Genomic DNA, 21,449 nt, shown 5'->3' with positions numbered 1-21,449 from the left:
CGACTCGACGGCACATAACAACAACAACAAGAAGAATGATCGAAAGCACATAGTTAGTCGAGTTTACAGAGGGTCCCTAGAGCCTATGAGATTTACCTGTGTATGCAGCATGCCCCATCACACTACCTGTACCTACCAACTCCTGAGTGTGTCTAGGGTGTCCTCAGTGCACAGTGCACACACTGACAGTTCCCCAAGTGTGTATAAGGAATGGTGAGCATATCTAGAGCACATACAGAACATAGAGCACCCAGAGAGTCCACAGTCCACAGCAGGTCCCTGTTGTACATTGCACATATTTAGAACACACCAAGTATGACCATATGGAAGGTACCAAACCAGAAACCAAACCCATTGCTGTCGAGTCAATTCCAACCCATAGCAACCCATTTAGACAGAGTAGAACTGTCCATAGGGTTACAGTGAAGACTGTAATCTTCACAGGAGCAGACTGCCACATCACTCTCCTGCAGAGTGACTGGTGGGTTTGAACTGCTGACCTTTAGGTTAGTAGCCGAGCACTAAGTACCAGTGACCCGCAAGTTGTATCCCTGGAAACAGACAGTATTTGTAGCATAGAATGAAACTGCAGCACACAGGCCCCATCTCCAGCACACATGTGCTTCTGTAGCCCAGAGCTGTAACCTTGGCCCTGGGAGGATGCCTGTCCCGAAGGTATGGCTGTGAGGAACTCAGAGTAGCTATGGCACATGGAAAGCAGAGAAGGAGGAAAATCCATTTGGGGCCAAGAGCTCTGTCTGAACTTTGTCCTTTTCTCAAGCAAAAGAAAATATTATTTCACCCTCTAAAGAACCACACATAATAACAGGCGAAATGTCAAGACCAATGTTGATATAAACCCCCAAGGAAAACAAACATCTCCGTACCTTCTCTGCGGCCTCCCCACCTCACCCTGCTCAGCTAGTTTAAACAGATCTAGCAGTGAGCAAAGGGAAGTTGGGGAAGTGGGAAGAGCCTGCCTGGCTCAGGAGAGCTGTGAGGGAGGCTGGGCTGAGTTCAAGATGAGCAGGCATCTGGGAACACGGGCCTAGTCTGGGAAGGACACACAGACCAGGCCAGCAATTAAGTGCTTAGCTTATTTACAAATCCCAGCTTCACCCACTGGCTGTGTGAACTTGGGTGAACAGCCTGACCTCTCTGTTCCTTATTAGCAAATGGGGTAAGGGATGGGACAACACTGAATAATGCAGGTAGGGCTCTAAACACCCTGCATGGCCCAACAAGTGCTAGTAAAGGTGGCTATTATTATCGATCTTTATACACTGCATAGCCAGGCCTCCCAATGGGACAGACCAGGGAATGGGCCCACCAGGGAGGCTCCAAGGCTGCATGATTGCATAAGTAAACATTTCCTTAGCACCATTCTGTGCCCAACACTAGGTCTAGCTATCTTATTTAAGTTATCTCATTGAACTATACAGTCCTGCCTGGTGAGGACTATCACCCCTAAATTGGAAGAGAGAAAATAGAGATTCAGACAGATGAAGGGACTCCTCCAAGGTCACACAGCTGGGAAGAAGGCTGGGATTTAAAGCCAGGTCTGTCTGGTTCCAAAAGCTATGGGCAGGGATGGCTTCCAGATTCATGCAGGAAGCTGGAAGCCTAGTTCTGGTCCCAGAGTTCATGAGACTCTTTACACCCCAGGATGTGGTAGGGGTTGGTTATACAGACCAAGATATCCTAAAGTTTGGCTCTGACTCAAAGCCACAATTGACCAGATCCTGGCTATTGGACCTTCCAACTCCACCCAGGTGATCCTCAAAACTTTCAGCCCAGCCTTTCCCTCCCCACTTATTTTCCTTTCTCTTTTGTACCCTAATTGAAAGAAACTCAACAAGTATTTGTTGAGTTCTTCCTCCATGCCAGACCCTGGCCTAAGCACTAGGGACCCAGAGTTACATCCTCCCTGAGTCCTACCCTCAAGTATGTGACTGTGAGTCCTCCCAGTTAAGTATGTGTTGGGATGTTGGAGAGGGATAGACAGATATAACATATAAAAAATATATTACAACATAAAAAATACTCACTTTAATGGGTACATGTATAAGCTCTAGTAAGACCATAGGGATGGGGAACTTGGGTCTTTCAGGGAACCAAAGAGACATGACATTTGAGTTAAGAGTTGGAGATGAACAGTAGTTTGCCTGGAGGAACAGGGAGTGAGGGTGTTCAAGACAGAAGGAAATGCTTGGATAGAAACTTAGAGACATGAAAGGGATATGGGGAGGCTCACAAAAAAGGTTCATGAACTGATTCAAGATCACACAACTAGAAATAGGAGAGACAAGGTCATAAGGGCAAGATCATGATGGGTTTACTGAGGTTAATTTTATTGTAAAAGCAATGGAGAGGCACTGAAAAGGACACAACAAGATTAAATTTGCATTTGGGAAACATCATTTTATGTATAGCATAAAGAAGAGTTTAGAGGGGAAAAGGGTGGAGAATGGAGAGACCAATGAGAAGGCAAGAGAAGATGGCAGTCCAAATAAGGTCAGTGGTCTAGGGCATACAGAAAAGTGGGTGGCCAAGATGTACACAAAGTAAAATCAACAGAACTTGGTGACCAACTTAGAGAAGGAGTGGAGAAGAAGAGAAGTCTACAGGAAAGCCCCAGTTTCATACCTGGTGACAGACTCTATGGTGGTGACTTCCAGTGAGATGGGCAACCTATAAGAAAAGCTGATAAAGAGTTCCACTGGGGACAGACTGGGCCTAGGGTTGGCAGGGGGCGGTCTATGGCATGTCTTACAGGAGACACCAGGAAGCAATTGGCTATGTAGGTTGGGAGGGAAGCCAGAGCTGGGGTGCAGGTTTGGACATCACCCTGTGGTCATGGTGGTAGAGGTCATAGTGGGCAGCAGGAGAGCTGTGGGCCTGGTTAGGAGGAACACCAAGGCATACCAATGCTTAAGACATGGAACAAAGGAAGAGATACCAAGAAGTCAGTGGAAAAAGAGCAGCCAGAAGGGTAGGTGATGAACCAGGAAATAGAGATGTTAAGGATACAGATGGACCAGATAACGCTGAGTTCCAAGGCAGCTTAGCCAGGAGCCATTTGAGGGGAAAGTGGGAGCGGAGAGCAGAGGGTGAGGGATAGACGGAAGTGAGGAGGTGGACACGGATGCAGGGGCACACACTAGTCTTTTTTTAAACATGGCAGGAAATGGAAAGAGAAAAGATGGTAGCTAGCAGAAGACTGGGGTTCAAATGAAGGCTTTTATTTCACAATGACAGACTTGAAAGGCCACTGGTGGTTCAGAAGTTCAAGTCACAGGAGCTGATAGGATACTGGAGGCAGGGAGGTCCCTGTGGAGGGCAGCAGGGTTGAGGCCCAGAGTCCATGGGGGTGGGGGACTTCTGCATGAAAACTGAGGGACAGAAGTGATGAGCTGGCTGTGTCTACATTAACAGGGGAAGGGGCAACCCAGAGAGTGCCAAGAGAGAAGTGGAAGCTCTTGAAGGGCAGACTGAGGAATTTGGCAGCAGAGAGGTGGAGGGTATAAGCTTTGGATCGGACTGACCTGAGTTTGCATCCCAGCTCCACCACTGACCAGCTGCATGACCCTGAACAGTCTCCTTGTCACTGCTCCCTCCTCCGTGAGACAGGGATAGTAAGTCCCTGACCCACAGGAACTAATGCATGAAAGGCATTTAACACAGGATCTAGCAAGCAAAGGACCTCGATAAACGTGAGCAAATAAGAATAATAAATAATGAGGAGCTATCGAAGGGTTTGAAGCTGGGAAGTGACAAGGTCAAATCTGTATTTTAGAAAGACCCCTCCAGAGGAGGAGGTAGCCTTGGGGAGAAACTAAAAGGTCATGCACTTCTCGAGGTATTTCTCTGAAGTCTGTGGGAAGTTTGTAGTGTCAGGTTAAAGATTTTATTGGTTCCACGTTTGGTTTGTGACTCTGCTGTTTCCTCAGGTCCTCATGTGTCTAATGCCGGTTTCACCAGCATGTTCATAATTGGCCTAGTGTGTCATGTTTGGTGAGTTAGGTCTATCTGAGGCTTCGAGATGCATTTCAGAAATGGAATGAACTGATGGGAGAATTAAAGACTGAAAAATAAGTAACTAAAACACATGGAGGGTGGATTTTGGGGGAGGGCTAGGGCTGGGGTTGCCAGGGGGATAGGAAGCTCGGTGGCCTCTGAAGGAGGCTGCAGCAGGACAAGGGGCAAGGGGCTGGGGGTGAGGCTATGTCAAGTTTTGGGTCTATTCCTCAGAGGCAAACAGCACCAATGTTTCAGGCACAGATCAACTCCAACTCTCACGTCTTGTAACTCGGGGAACAGACTTGACACCTCTCTGCTGGGGCCCACAGTGAACCCGAGGGTTTAGGACAGAGTGAGACGGAAGAATATCAGTAATGATAACAACATGAGCAATGGCTATCAGGGAAGTCTTACTATGTGCCAGAGTTGCCTGGTTAGTGCAGACAGTGAAGGTCACAACTACTAACCAAACGTTTGGTAGCTCAAACCTACCCAGAAGTGCCTTGGAAGAAAGGTCTGGTGATGTGTTTCTGAACGTTTACAGCCAGGGAAACTCTATGGAGTAGTTCTACTCTGTTCGACATGGAGTCGCCATGAGCTAGAATCAACTCATTGGTGACTGGTTTATTATGTACCAGGCCCTCATCAATCCACATAGCCTCTGAAGAGACAGATACGGTCCATTTTGCAAAGGAAGGGACTGAGGCTTAGAGAGTTAGGCTGCCTGCCCAAGGCCTTGGCCCACACTTGCATCCATTCTGTGGTAGAGACCCTGCCCTGCATGGAGACCTAGGCACTGCCTCCTCCACAAAGCCCCAGGGGGATAAGTTCCTCTGCCCAAAACTCAGACACAAAGTAGAAAGCTCAAGACAGCAGGTGGCCTCCCCTTCCAACTCTCCATTAATGTGCTATGTGTGTGACGTTGGGCAAGTGTCTTTCCCTCTCTGATCCCCAGCTGCTTCCTCCTCAGTCAAGTGTGGTCCTGTCTAACCCCCAGGGCTGTTTCTCAGGTTCCATTAGCTCCTGCCTGACTTGGCCTAGCACACAGTAGGTGCTCCATCATGGCCTGAGCCCTCTTCCCAAAGCTTCCCTGTCAGGGGTGATTATCTCCATGGAATCCACACTGTGAAAATAAACATGAACTCAAGTGGCCCCAGTCTCCGTGGCAGCTAAGGGGAAGCTCAGTCCCCAGCCCGTGTCTGTTCTGGGCAAGAACAAAAGTTTCCCTGTGAAGTTGCCCCCACCCCCTGCTTCCCTTCTGGAGCCAGCTGGGATGGGGAAGGGTGAAGGGGGCAGGGGCCAGGTCTGCAGCCCAGTGAGCTCAGCTGCCTGTCAAAAGCCAGCCTTCCTCCCTCACCACCTCTTCCCAGAACTGCCTGAGGCAGGTGAAGGGCCCTGGGGCCAGAAAGCTGGGTCTGGTGGTGGGTTTTGAACAAGGATCTCACAGTGGTCCTGGAGCTGGAGCATGCAGATAGTGGAATCCTGGGGTGCAGATGAGGGAGCCATCCAGTCATCTCTGCACAGAGCACTGCACCCCTTCACCCATCTCACTCCTCTTTGCCCACCAGCCTCCCTGCTCAGAGGCACTCAGATCATGAGTTTCAGTAGCTGGCAGAAAATGGGCTGGCTCTGGAGGACACAGCAGAACCAGCACAGGACTTGGTATCAGAGAGAAACGGGTTCAAGGTTTCACTCCACCATGACTTGCTGTGAAACCTTGGGCGGGAAAGGTCCTGTCTGAGCCTCTGCCTCTGCATGTATGCTACAGAATGGACCACCCGGCTGGAGCTGAGACGTGGCCACATCCAAGCTCAGCAACATGCTGCTGTTCAACAGCTGTTTGCAACTTCTGAGATGGGGGAGCCTCCTGGGGCAAATGTGAGGCAGCCCTACAGTGGGTCCAGACACGTGACATCCTGGGAAACAAGGAAGCTGGAGAAGGGATCCAGGTTTGGCGAGGAGCAGCAGGCCCCTGAGAAAATCTTTCCCAGGAGAAATGAAGTCAGTAAAAGAGAGTCAGACTCATCCCAGGGACTGAGGATCAAAAGGGGTTGTGGGCATGATGTGGCTGGCTCACGGTGCGGCAGTCTCAACATCAGTGTGGGCTCAGTCTTATTAATAATGGTTGCTCCCTACTGGGGGGTGGGGGAAAGCTATGTGGAAGAAAGGTCCTTTTTCATGAAATCCTAGCCCTTCATGTGCCCAAGCAGCCCTGCTGTGGGGCCCTCTAACCAAGCATCAACCAAAGAAGTGACCTCACCTTCCAAGGTCATCAGAGCTCAGGAAGTCCACGGAGCAGCTCCGTGTGGAGAGTGGACTAAGTGGAGCCATACAGATTAGTGGCAGCGATCATGACAGAAGCAGCGAAGGGCCTCAGGAGGCTCAGAGTGGCCAGAAGCTGTGGAGTTCTGTCATGGCCAGTTGCAGTGGTGGTGAGCCTTGCTCAGTGGTTCAATAGCATAGGAGGTGAGGAAGGATGGAGAAGTTGTCAAATGACAACCAGGACTTACATGAATTATATCTAAATAATGCTGTTTTGTTTTTCAAAAAGTTTTTATTGTGATTTGGGTGCAATTTTACAAAGCAGATTCATTTTACATTCAACAGTTCATATACATTTTGTTTTTCACAACACTGATTACAATCCCCACAATGTAATATATCCCCTCCCACCTGCTCCCTGTGGTTACCCCTTCTCTGTGTCCTTCTTACCTTGCGTTCCTGCCTGCCTAGCTTTCTCCCTGTGCAAATGCTGCCCTTCTGATCGCCCATGGTTGACTGTTCTAAAGAGTGCATCTCCCTGGTATAGTTGTTCAGCTCATAGGTCTGCCTATTGTTTAGCTGAGAGCTGAGCCATGAGAGTAAGTCCAATTCCAGGCCATAGTCTCAAGGCCTTCACTAGTCTCTACCTAACCAAAAATGCTGATCTTTTTCATGCTTTTTAATTTTGTTCCATGTTTTTCCTCCCACTCTATCCAGGATCTCCAAATTCGATCCTTTTCCGAGTGGTTGGCATTGATAGCTGGGCACCATATAGTTCTGGTCTTAGGATCATGTGGGCCGAGGTTCCTGTGGTCCATTAGTCCCTTGGACTAATTGTTTCCACATATCTTTGATTTTCTTCACTCTTCTTTGCTCCAGATGAGGAGAGACCAAGAGTTGCATTTTAGACGGCTGCTCACTAGCTTTTAAGACCTGTTACTACTCACCAAAAGTAGAATGTAAAACAATATTTTTGTATACTATTTTGTGCCAATTGATCTTAATGTCCCCCATAAATATTGCTTTAAAAAAATTTAATTCCAAATGTTCATTAGTACTGTATAGAAATACAATTGATTTTTGTATATTGATCTTGTATCTTGCAACCTTACTAAACTCATATAATAAACTTAGCTTTTCTGTAGATTAAATGGATTTTCTACCTTGATGATAGTGTCATCTACAAATAAATGAATTTCATCTTTTTCTTTTTAAAAAAAGGTAATAGCAATCACACTTACCTATGGGTACACGTTAGACACACTTTGGGGTCTCCCTGAAACATCTAGAAGAGTTGGGCTCTGAAAGACACTAGGTCTCCTGAGTGAAAAGGCTAATCCTCAGAGCTAGCAAGATCCAGCTTGTTGTCACAGGCTGATGAGTGATGGTGGTCAGTCTCTCCTCTACATGTGGTCATAAGAGTACATGACATCAGAACTGCGACTGTGTGGTGCAGAGCAAGGATTTGGAGCCCACAGAGCTTGGCTTCCCATTGTCTGGAAAAGACATCTAAATGTTTAATAATGTACTTTATTCAAAAATCAAACATTTCAATAAAAATTACAATGTAGATTTTTAAATCTTTAAAGCTCTTTGACTCTACAAACCTACTCTTAGAAACTGATAGTTAGAAAATTATCCAAGACATAAGCTAGATAGATTGATGATAGAGAATGCCATGACATTAGTTACACAAAAAATACATTGGAAATAATCTAAATATTCAACAATAAAATGGAATGCTGCACAGCCATTACATATGCCTGCACCGTTGTGGTAGTTGTTTGTGTGTCAACTTGGCTGGGCCTGGTTGAATGACTGGGCAGCTGGTGGTAGTTATTCCCCATGATGAGACTGGCAATCAAGTCCATGGTGGGATCTACCACAAGCAGCTGAATAGCTGCCTTTGGGATGTGGTCTGCTTCCTGTATACAAGAAGAAGCCTTGGGAATGGTGTCTAGTTTAAAGCACGCGTGGACCCTGCATGTAGCCGTGTCATTGTTCAGCAGCCTGCCATGCTCTGCCAACCTTGGGACTTAAAATGGACTTGAATTAATGGCCTGCTGTGAGGTTTGGTAACATCAGGACTGTGTCATTTTATTTGTCAACCTTGGGGTTTGTTAGCCTCAGCAGCCAGTGGCTGCCTTAGTGAAGAAATAGCCTCTAGCTTCAGGGGGCCTGAAGCAAGAGGCAGAGCTGAAGCCCAAGGTCGAGAGGCTTTCACCCAGCCCCTAGAGCCTGGCACTTTGAACTTGGACTTCTAGCCTTCCGAACTGTAAGAAAATAAACTCCTGTTTGTTACGGCCATCCCATTTGTGGTCTATTCTTGTCAGAGCGGCGCTAGGTAACCAGAACAACTGTACAGGTATATCTTTATGATTTTTTAAATTTCTCTCTGAGTGAAACAGGTTACAAAACAATATTACAAAATAACACATATTTATTGCTATAAAACTATGGATAACACAACACTTACCAGTTTAACGTCTTTCACATGTACAATTCAGTGAGCCATTTTGTTTTGTGTAAATAAAATATATATAGGAAAATGTCTGGAAGAAAACTATATCAAAATATTTTCTGATTATTCCTGAGAGGTAAGAATTGGAGGGATATGCCAACTTTTTTCTGATTTTTTAATCTGCATTTTCTCAACTGTTAGAGTTAAAATTATAAAAACAATATAAACAATTGCCATTTATTCAGCACTTATTTAGTACCAAGCGCCCTACCACGAACTTTATATACATTTCTTCATCTAATCCTTATAACAACTCAGGGAGACAGATACTGTTGTTTTATCAGGCATGATTCTTTTCTTTTAAATATATATTTTAGTATGTTTTAGGTGAAAGTTTACACAGCAAATTAGGTTCCCATTTAACAATTTTTGTGCAAATGGTTTCATGATATTGGTTACAATTTTTGCAACGTGTCAGCATTCTCATTAGTTCCATTCTGTTTGTTCTGTTTCCATTGATCTAGCTTCCCTGCTCCTCCTTGTCTTCTCATCTTTGCTTTTGGGTAAATATTGACTGTTTGGTCTTGTATAATTGATTATTTAAGGGAGCACATTCTTCATGGGTGATATTGTTTACTTTATAAGCCAATCTGTTATTTGGCTGAAAGGAGACCTCTGGGAGTGGGTGCAGTTTCCAAGTTAGAAGGTTATCTTAGGGTAACAGTCTTCAGTGTTCCTCTAGTCTCTATCAATCTAGTAAGTCTTGTCTTTTTTGGGTTTTTTTAGCAATTTGAATTTTGTTCTACATTTTTATTCCATCCTATCTGGGACCTTCTATTGTGTCCCTGGTCAGAACAGTACATAGTAATGGCCAGGCACCATCTAATTCTTCTGGCCTCAGACTAGAAGAGGTGACTGCTAACCAGAAGGCTGGTGGTTCAAACCCACCAGCCAGTCCTCGGAAGGATCCACTTCCATAGAGATAGACTGTCTCAGAAACCCAAGGAGGGGTCACTATGAGTCGGGACTGACTTTTGGTTTAGGGAGCTCTGGTAGCATAGTGCCTAAGGCATTTGACTGCCTACCACAAGGCTGGTGGTTCAAACTCACCAGCCACTCCTTAGAAGGATGATTGGGCAGTCTACTTCCGTAATCATACCACCTTGGAAACCCAAGGAGAGGTCGCTATGAGTCAGATCCAACTCAACGCAGTGAGTTGTTACTCCTGGGGATTAATTTCTTCTCTGAGCTTTTGGTTTCCTTTATTCTCTTTTGTTCCAGATGGGAAGACACTAATAGTTGTTATCTTAGATGGCCACTGGCAAACTTTTTTTTTTTTTTTAATTGTGATTTCAGTGAGAGTTTATAGAGCAAATTCATTTTTCACTCAACAGTTCATATGCATTTTGTTTCATCACACTGATTGAAATCCCCACAATTTAACAGCTCTCTTCCCACTTTTTCCCCATGGTTACCTTTTCCCTGTGTCCTTCCCTCCCATTCATTACTGCCCTCTGAGCTTTCTTCCTGTGCAAATGAGTAGTGTACCCACCTAGTGTAATCGTTCATTGGAACTACTGTCTATCATTTGGCTGGAAGCCACAGGAGTGAGTTCAATTCCAGACCTGAAGAGTGACTTGGAGCCATAGTCTCAGGGGCTTAACCAGTCTCTATCTGACTAGTAAGCCTAGTCTTTTTTTTATGATTTTTGAGTTTTGTTCCATTTTTCTCCCATCTATCCAGGATCTCCTATTTTGATCCCTTTCCAAGTGGTTGCCAGGCACCATCTGCTTCTTCTGTTCTCAGGGTCCTGCAGGCTGAGGTTTGCATGGTCCACTAGTCCCTTGGACTAATTGTTTCCATTCGTCTTTGATTTTCTTCATTCTTCTTTGTTCCAGATGAGGAGAGATCAATTGTTGCATCTTAGATGGCCACTTGTAAGTTTTAAGACCTCAGTCACTACTCACCAAAGCAGGAAGTAGCACAATGTTTGTGTGTACTATCTTACAGGCTGGAAAGTTTTTAAGACCCCACACACTGCTCACCAAACTAGGATGTAGAACATTATCTTTATGAACTATGTTATGCCAATTAACCAAGTTGTTCCACAAGACTATGGTCCCAAGCCCTTTAACCCAATAAACTAATTTCTTGAGATGTTTGGACATATCTGGAGATCTCTGTAACTATGCCCTGTGTGTACTTTATTATATACATTAATATATATGTAGCATACCCAAATATTTATATACTTATGCTCAGGCATGATTCTTTCCATTGAAAATGACAGAAAACCCAATTTAAACTGGTTTAAACAGACAAGAAGAATTAATCAACTAATGGTAATGGAAAATCTAGGGGTAATGCTAGCTTCATACAGGGACTCAAAAGTTGTCCACACACTGTGGTTTCTCTTGGCTCTTCCTCCTCTGAGGTGGCTCCATTCTCAGATAGCCAAGCCCATTTGGGAGTAAGATGACTCTGAAGCAGCTCTCAGTCACACCCTCACAACCACAAGGCCAGGGAAAAGAAGTGGCTCATGGAAAAACCCTGCAAGCCACTCTGATTGGACTGGTTGGAGTCACATGATCACCCCTGACCCAACCTCCCTGGTCAGGTGATGGAACGCACTGATTGACTTAAGCCCAGCTCCCATGCCCAAGTCCTGGAGCCAGGAAGTGAATGCAGAGGTCAGAGTAGGAGAGTATTGGTCCTCTCAAAAGCAAAATCAAAGCAATGGATGCTGGGAGTGGGGAGAGCAGGAGCAGTCCACCACAATTATCATCTCCAACTTACTGATGAGGAAACTGTAGCTCAGAAATGGGAAACAGCTTGCTCAAAGTTACAGATAATAAGTAAGAGGGCCAGGATTTGAGCCCCCATTATCTAACTCCAAAGACCATAAACTTACTCACTATATATTGCTCCCCATGATTACTTCTGTCAAAACAAAACCAAACTCACTGCTATCAAGTTAATTCTGATTCATAGCAACCCCCATTGGGCTTCCAAGGCTGTTAATCTTTATAGAAGCAGACTGTCTCATCTTTCTTCCACAGAGTGGCTGATGGGCTCGAAGCACCAACCTTTTGGTTAGCAGCCAAATGCGTTAACCACTATACTGCCGTAGCTCCTTTGATTACTTGTAGTAATGATTAATTTGTTGTTGTTGTTGTTGTTATGTGCCGTCGAGTCAGCCCCAACTCATAGGAACCTCTCCTTGGGTTTCTGAGGCAGTATCACTACGGAAGTAGGATTGCCCAACCTTCCTTCCGAGGAGTGGCTGGTGGGTTTGAACCGCCAGCCTTCTGGTTAGCAGTCAAGTGCCTTAGCCACTACGCTACCAGAGCTCCCAATGATTAATTTAAATAATAATAATAAGCTCCTATGAAAGTGTTTGTAGTGCCTGCTTGGGGTCAAAGCATGCCTGCAATATCTGTGCCCAGTGATTCCAGCCAAAATGATAGTGGTCAACTACATGGTTCATAAGGAAGGCTGAATGTCTTTTCCTCAAGACAAGATGCTGAGAGCAGCCTTAACACTAGAGGATGTTAAGAAAGCTCCAAACACACAAGTTATAATAAGAAAACAAACTAAACCAAATGCACCCCATGAAGTCAATTCTAACTCTTGGTGACCCATGTGCTGCACAGCAGAACTGTGCTCCACGGGGTTTCCCGTGGCTGTGATCTTCTGGAAGTAAATTAGCAGGACTTTCTTCCCATTTGAACCATAATGTTGTTGTTGTTGTTGTTGTTTGCCATCGAGTCGGCCCCGACTCCTAGCGACCCCTCCTTGGGTTTCCGAGGCAGTCATTAGTAGTTTATCATGTGTCAGGAGTCCCTGGGTGCTGCAAATGGGTAAAAAAAAAAAAAAAAAAAAGGAACACCAAAACTCACTGCCATCAAATCGATTCTGACTCATAGTGACCCCCATAGGGTTTCTAAGGCTGTAAATCTTTATGGAAACAGATCGCCTAATCTTTCTCCCATGGATGGCTCATGGGTTCGAACTGCCAACCTTTCAATTAGCAGCCAAATGCTTTAACCACTGTACTGCTAGAGTTCCTTGCAAATGTTAAGCACTACTATTAACAGAAAGGTTGGAGGTTCAAATCCACCCAGACACACCTTGGAAGACAGGCCTGGTGATCTGCTTCTGAAAGGTGACAGCTGTGAAAACCCTGTGGAGCACAGACCTACTCTGCAACACACAGGGTCGTCGTGAGTTGACATTGACACGAGGGCAACTGGTTTGGTTTTTTTTGCTTGTTTGTTATCATGGGCCAGGAATTCTGCAATGCATTCCTGTGGAAATGGGTATAGTTGCTGTCTGTGTTACAGATGAGAAACCGAAGCACAGAGAGATGAATTTCCTTGTCAAGGTCACACAGAAATCTCAGGGCTTGAGTTTAGGTCTGACACCACAGACATTACTTAATCACACACTCTAATGCCTTTATCAATAGTTCCCTGCAGGAAAGAGGGACTTTTAGTGGTACCTGCAGAGATCACAAATGTAGAAAGCAAGTGTGCCAGTTATGTAACTCCAAACATTAAAGGGGCCAGGGAAGGCTGAGCCTCTGGCTGACATCCTTGCCTCATCTCCCTGGGCATTTGCAGGGAGAGGTTGGAAAGATTGTGCAATCAGGGCTGAGCTGTTGTGTGCAGCCTACAGGTCTACTAAATATTCTTCACGTTGTGATTTAAGCCTTCATCTTGAGTTTATAATTATTTTATGGTAAAGGATGTCATCATGGTGAAAATAAATCCAATCTCTAAGTAGACACGTTTAAAAGTACGTTCAATTAGGAAAATGCTCATGATACATTGTTAGTGTTTTGTTTTGTTTTTCTTTTTTAATGCAGATGACAAAGTCATCTATATAGCATGATCCAAATCTTGTTTTTTTAAATAGATATTTATGCATAGAGAAAATCTAAGGACATAGCAAAAAGGCTAACTCTGGGGAATGATGTTATGGATTATTTTTATTCTCTTATTTATGCTTTTCTACACTTTCTGAATTTTCCATGAATTATATTATATCCATAATTTAAAAGTTATTAAAATTTTTCAAAGGTTTCAGAGCATAAAAAGCATTGCTGTTGTTATATGCCATTGAGTCGGACCCAATTCATAGCGACCCCTCCTTGGGTTTCCGAGGCGGTATCACTACGGAAGTAGATTGCCCAACCTTCCTCCTGAGGAGTGACTGTGGGTTTGAACCACCAGCCTTCTGGTTAGCAGTCAAGTGCCTTAGGCACTACGCTACCAGAGCTCCTATAAAAAGCATAGGACTGCCATAATAATCCCAATCTCTGTTTTTCTTTAACTTTCATTTATTCATTTATTCAGTCAACAAGGTTCACAAATAGCTGCTGTGTTGGGCTCTCCCTCAGAGAAGATCAGACACAGATGTTCTGAGAAGCTCCCTGTGCGATGCAGGGACCAACAGACAGATGGACAGGTAGTCTTATACCATAATTGTCGGTTCAGACATGTCACTCCACTAGACGTGCGCCCCATGAGAGCAGGATCCTGTCTGGTTCATCTCCCTTTTCTAGTGCCTGGAATGGAGCCTGAAGCAGAGCTGTGTGAAATTGACACAAGGGCAACTAGTTTGATTTTTGGCTTGTTTGCTTATCATGGGTCAGGAATTCTGTAATGTATGCCTGTGAAAATGGGTACAGTTGCTGTCTGTGTTACAGATGGGATACTTTTACATCATTCTAAAAAATATTAAATGTTTAAAAAGAAATTCCAAATCTCAAAGGCAAAACAAACAAATACTTGGGAACAAACAAGTGAAATCAAGGAGACACGGGTTCTGATTTCAGCTCATTGAATCTTTCTGCCTCTTGGAGTCCCAGCTTTTTCTTCTGCAAAATAGTACCTACTCCTTGGAGTTATTTGAAGTCTCAGTTAGGATGTAAGAAGCCCTTTATACAAACACCTGGAAATAGTACCAAACAGAGAGTAGAAATAATGTTTGTCAAAAATTGGATAGATTATGATGGTGTATAAAGTCTGAAGTCAGGCCCCCCTCTGCATGAGTCTGGATTTTGACTAGTAAAGAAATATGATTTAAAATTTAGAGAAGAGTGTGTAGACTATACTCTCATTTTTCTAAGAAAAGAGGCAGGATTAAGTTTAAAATGGAAGGACAAACCAATCATCTAAAACAGTAAAAGTTGCCTAAAGGGAGAGGAGGTGAACAGGGTGAAAGAAGTAGAAATAGAAGCTAGACTGCTTGGACTATTCCTTGCTTTGTAGATCTAATTTGGAAACCAGGTAAATACTTTCACATCATCCTAAAACAATGTTAACTGTTTAAAAAGAAATTCTAAATATCAAAGGCAAAGCAAACAAAAAAACACTAACTTATGGCAAGTTGGTGGTACCATACAAAGAGGAATTACTCCAGGTGAGTAAACCACAGTAATTATGACTGCCCATCCCTTATAAGACATTCCCAAAAAGAAAAGCAATAAATAAATGAATTACAAACATTTTTTTTTTAATCATATTCTTGGTGGTATTGATATTTTTATCTGAGAGTGTTGCATGTGTAAAGTGGGACCCAATAAATTAGTATATCTTTCATTAGAAACTGGAAAGAAAGGACATACATACAGCATGGGAGAAAGGACATACGGATATAAGATTGATGAGGTTAAATAAAAATCCTATATTCCTGAATTTAAATTGTTGTTGTTGTTGTTATGTGCCTTCGAGTCGATCAATATGAACTCACAATGTATTTTACCCTTTAAAAAATGCATTTGCTAGCTATGTCCACTAAAAATGCACAGAAAAAATAACTAACCAATTAGCAATGAGCATCACTTAAACCTAGACTGTGGTTTCTAAATACCATTTCCCATTCAAAGAAAAGGAGTGATGGTGGTGAAATGGTTTCGTGCTCAGCTGCTAGTGGTTCAAATTCACCAGTGACACGCAGGTGAAAAGATGTGGCTATCTGCTCTCATGAAAGATTACAGCCTAGGAAACCCTATGGGGCAGTTCTACTCTGTCATATAGAGTTGCAATGAGTCGGAATTGACACAATCGCACATAACAACAACCAGGACTTCTGAGAGAAATGTCTAATAACAGATTTGGGGCAGAAAATGTACAAGCTAAATCTGGATCATCTTGTCATTCCAGACAAAAGGACTCGGAAGCCAAACTGAACAGGTTCTCCCTGCCCAAAGATAGGATAATACGAGCAACAATAAAAATAATACCTTCAGTATGTTGAAACACATCATATATAGTTAAATTGCCATTTGTAATGTTCCTAAAAAACTCACTGGTTAACTTTGGAGGATGCTAAATAACCAATTCACTCTTTGAAAACTATCAAAGGGAAAGACTCAAGTTTTTGTACTATCTGTACTATATCTGTACTGTACCTCCAGGTAACTAAAAAGTTGGGGAGGAGAAGTGTCTCTTTTACAAGTATTCCAGATAATAAATAAGGAAGGAAGACAGAATTAGAATATCACCAGTGGTACTTGACTGCTAACCAGAAGGCTGGTGGTTCAAACCCACCAGCCACTCCTCAGAAGCAAGGTTGGGCAATCTACTTCCGTAGTGATACTGCCTCGAAACCCAAGGAGGGGTCACTATGAGTCAGGTCTGATACGAGGGCACATAACAACAACAGCAATGAAATAAGAGCTCTGGTAGCATAGTGCCTAAGGCATTTGACTGCTAACCAGAAGGCTGGCAGTTCAAACCCACCACCCACTCCTGGGAAGGAAATTAGGCAATCTACTTCTGTAAAGATTTACCGCCTTGGAAACCCAAGGAGAGGTGGCTATGAGTCAGACCCGACTTAATGACAGTGAGTTTGGTTTGGTTTGGAATGAAATAGTGGCAATGAACATCCATGGCTGCTAAAGAGAGATCACGGGATGTTATGGGCCTCCTGATGGAAGGACACAACACCTTCTATGAAGAAGATTTGCCAACAATCGAACCTGAATCTGATCCAGCCTTTAGATCTAATTACAGGAAACAGAGAAGACAGAGGAGCATGTTCAAAGACCCCACAGGAATACAAGCAGCAAAAACCAGATTGGGGAAAACTCCACCACAAGACAACAAACCAGGTTTCTCTAGCCAAGAAATGATAAGGGACGGGGGATGGGGGGGAGGAAGAAAAAACTATAAATTTTTTTAAAAAAAGAGATTTAAGAGACATAGCAACTAATTGCAAAATGCACAGATTTTTTTATAATGTGAAAAAAAATTATGAGGCAATCAGGAAAATGTGAACATGGACTGGATATGTTTCATGATAATTTTTCCAGGTATAATAAAGATGTTATGGTTATATTTCTTAAGGGTCCTTATATTTTAGAAATATATACTGAAATAGTTATGGGTGAAATGTTATAGTGTCTGGAATTTCCTTCCAAATAATCCATTAGGGTAGAGAAATGGGGGACGGGGGGTGTAGATGAAACAAGATTGGCCATGAGTTGATGATCATTGTTGAAGCTGAGTGATGGTATAGTCTGTCTACTTTTATACATGTTTGCAAATTGCTATAATAAAATGTTTACCATGTTGTTGTTGTTAGTCAAGTCGTCTCTGATTCACAGTGACAACAGAGTAAAGCACTCCTTTGAATGGGAAATGGTCTTTAGAAACCACAGTCTAGGTTTAATTGGTTGGTTATTTTTTCTGTGCATTTTTAGTGGACATAGCTAGGAAACACATTTTATTTATCATAAACAAAAGCAAAAGACAATCAATTCCTTTTCCAAAACAAGGGCAATGACAACCCAGGATTTCTTGTGCCTCTGATGTTTTTATATTGTCACTTTTTTGTATGAAATACGGCCTAATTGAATGGTAACATTTTCAAAATACTTCTTTCTTCCAAGAACTTGTTGGTGAGTTCTGGGCTATCTGCCTGGTCAGAGACAGAGAGGCCAAATGGGTGCCCTGTCCCTCTATCAGCCCACCTCCTAGGAAGAGTCACCAAATGCTAGAAAGAGGGAACCAAACTAGGGTTGGGACTCAATATAGCAGCCAACTTTGTGGGTGTGAAGTAGGAGAGCCAACTTCTCCACCCCTTCATCTCCAAATAAGCAGCCTCCGTCTGCAGACCAAGGAGGTTCTCTTCTGAGACATATGCAGTGCTAGTGTGCTCCCAGCTGGGCATACACCAGATGGATAAAAGCAGAGTAACGTAGTGAGTGGTTAAGAGTGTGGGTTTTGAAAGACTCAGGCTCAAATCCTAGTTCTTTGAACCTGCGGGCTTGGGACCATAGTTGCAGGGGACATCAAGCTCAATTGGCATAACATACTATACAAAACATTGTTCCACCTCCTACTTTGGCGAGTAGCGACTGGGATCTTAAAAGCTAGCAAGCTGCCATCTAGATGCAGCGATGGGTCTCTCCTCGTCAAGAGCAAAGAAGAAAGAAGAAAACCAAAATTAATGGAAACAATTAGTCCTAGCGACTGGTACACCATCCGATCTGCAACCTATAAAACTATGAGACCAGAAGAACTAGATGGTGCCCGGCTACCACTGTCATCCACTTAGAAGGGGATCTATGTAGGAGATCCTGGATAGAGAGGGAGAACAATGTGGAACAAAACTCAAAATCATTTGGAGGAAAAAAAAAAAAAAGGAAGGTGAGGACCAGGTTTGCTGGTCCAATAGAGCCTGGTGGAACCACTGAGACTATGGCCCCTAGCTGCCCTTCAGGTCTGGAATTGAACCCACACCTGTGGTTTCTAGCCAAACAAAGTACAGGCATGTGAGTTAAACATTTACCTCAAGTAGACACATGCCTTGGAAAGAACAATCATGGGAGAAGGGTGGGCTGCTTATGCACAAGGGGACAGCTCAGGGGGTAGGAGAATATGGAGGGATGGACACTGGGAAGAGGTAACTATGGGGAGGAAGTGGGAGGAGAGCTGTTGCATTGTGGTAAACTTTGGTCAATGACATGAGACAAAGTATATGTGAACTGCTGTATGGAAAGTGAATTTGCTCTGTAAATCTTCACCCAAATCACAATAAAAAAAAAAAAAAATCCTAGTTCTACCAATTGGTACCTGTGTGACCCTGAGCACTTCACTGCCCTGAGCCTCAGTTTCCCCATCTGTAGAGTAGGGACATAAAGCTGCTATGTGGATTCAGTGTGAGACTGTGTGTGAAACACTGATGGTGATTACTTCTGCTACTGTTATTTTTACTATTGTTATTATTATCATATCACCAGAATATTAAGTAGGGCTTTTCCCAAAAAATTATTTCTTATATGTGACTTCTTACTAAGTATACTGTACTATGGGAACTCTCTCAATTATTTCATTTTGACCAACAGAACGCTGTTTGGGGAAAATGCATTGCTCTGAAATGACCTCACTTGATACCTATGTTGGATGTTAATCACAGTAACCTGAAAATAGGCTAAAAGGGAGATAAAGTAATTTTACACAGTTTTGAAATTTCTCCTAAGAGTATGGCCTCTGTGGTGCTTAGATGTGCATGTCAACTTGGCTGGCCTGGTTGAGTGGCTGGGCGGCTGAATGTAGTTATTCCCCATGGTGAAATTGGTAATTAATTCCATGGTGGAATCTACTGGAGCAGCTGAGTAGCTGCTCTGGGTATGTGGTCTGCTTCCCATGTATATGTGGGAGCTTTGAGAATGGTCTCTAGCTTATGGCACTCTTGAACTCTGCATGTAGCCGTGTCATTGTTCAGCAGCCTGCCATGTTCTGCCAACCTTGGGAGTTTCAGTGGACTTCAATTAATGGCCTGCTGTGTGGTTTGGTAACATCGGGACTTTGCCTTTTTACTTGTCCACCTTGGGCTTATCAGTCTCAGCAGCCAGCAGCTGTCTGAGTGAAGGAAAGCCTCTAGCGTCAGTGGGGTGGGAGGAGGAGGCAGAGCTGAAGCCCAAGGTTGAGGGGCTTTCATCCAGCCCCTAGAGCCTGGCACTTTGAACTCAGACTTAAAGCCTCCAAACTGTAAGAGAATAAACTCCTGTTTGTTCAACCCATCCCATTTGTGGTATATTCTTGTCAGAGCAGCACTAAGTAATCAGAACAGCCTCCAACATGCATGTAACATACTGTTATAAACAAGGCTTTTACAGTTCCCTTTATAATACAATATAGAAGCTGTGGAGATCAAGAATTTATACGCACAAGAAGTGCAAAGATAATCAATCTAGTGTCCTAATGTTCAGTAAATGGGTAATTGTGGCTTGGGATAATTTCACTCCGCACATGACTTTGTATGTCAACACAGAGGTGCCTTCCACCCTTTCTAGCATGTTTAGGGCACATATGGAATCATCTCCCATTGTTCCTCCTGCCCTGCTCTCCGATGGAAAATGTGACAGTCCTGGTTTGTTCTGGGCTCCATTCACTTGAGCTCAGAGCACAAGTCTGGCACAAAGCCTTCCCTTCTCCCCAACAGTGCACCACCCTTCTCCACATGTAGGCTCATCTTTTTATGTGTGTGCTTCTTCTTTTTGCTCAAAAGGAAACTTAGCAACAGATCAAGAAACACACTGTTACCAGCACGTCAGAAGTCCCTCTCATGTTCCTCCAGGTCACAACACACCTAAAAGGTAACCACTATGGTCACTTCAAACTATACAGGTTGGTTGTCCTGGTTTTCAAATGTGTATAAATGGGATCACATAGTGTGTACTCTTTTGTATCTGGTTTCCTTAATTCAATGTTATGTTTACGAGCTACATCCTTGTCACAGCAGGTAGCAATTGTTTGTTCTCTTTGCTGTGCTATATTCCATCACATGGATATGCCACAATTAATTTATGCATTCTACTGGTGATTTACTTTTGGGTTTTTTTTCCCAGTTAGGGCTATTACAAGCAGTGCTGTTATGACCAATATTGTACTTTTCTTTTGGCACACATGTGCATTCATTTCTTTTGGGTATATGTTCAGAAATGCAGTTGCTGGTTTGGGGGTATATGGACTTTCAGTTTTAAAGTGGTTGTACCAATTCACTTCCACTGTTATGTATGAGAGTTGCAGTTACGCCACATCCTATTCACACCTGATATTTTTAGGCTTTTAAATTTTAGCCATGCTGGTGGTTAACAGGTATGCATTTAAAACACACATACTCTACATTGTATATACATGTAGTAAAAACATAAGAACATAAATAGGAAGGATATATACCAACCTTAGGATAGAGAGTATCTCAAGGCAGAGAGGGAAAATTTGGGAGTGGAGGGGTAAAATGGGAGGCTTAAACTATACTGATAACATGAATTTTTTCTTTTCTTCTTTATTTTGGTATGTTCACTTATTCATTTTCATTGTGGTTACTCTGACATTTACTTTTATCCTCCTAAGTTTAAATGGTCTGTTATGTCTTGAAATCACCTTGACTCCCTCTGTATATGGAAGTTCTATAACTACACCATTTATTCCCCCTATTTGTTTTGAAGTTGTCATTGTTTACAGCTTAACATCTCTGTTGTTGTTGTTGTTGTTATGTGCCATCGAGTTGGACCCAACTCATAGTGTCCCTTCTTAGGTTTCCGAGGTGGTATCACTACGGAAGTAGATTGCCCAACCTTCCTTCCAAGGAGTGGCTGGTGGGTTTGAACCACCAGCCTTCTGGTTAGCAGTCAAGTGCCTTAGGCACTATGCTACCAGAGCTCCTAAAACAAACTCACTGCCATCAA

Source organism: Orycteropus afer, unplaced genomic scaffold, assembly GCF_000298275.1.
Source record: "Orycteropus afer afer isolate SDZICR_OR568_19922 unplaced genomic scaffold, OryAfe1.0 scaffold00123, whole genome shotgun sequence".
Lineage (NCBI taxonomy): Eukaryota > Metazoa > Chordata > Mammalia > Tubulidentata > Orycteropodidae > Orycteropus > Orycteropus afer.
This window is presented reverse-complemented; position numbering follows the sequence as displayed.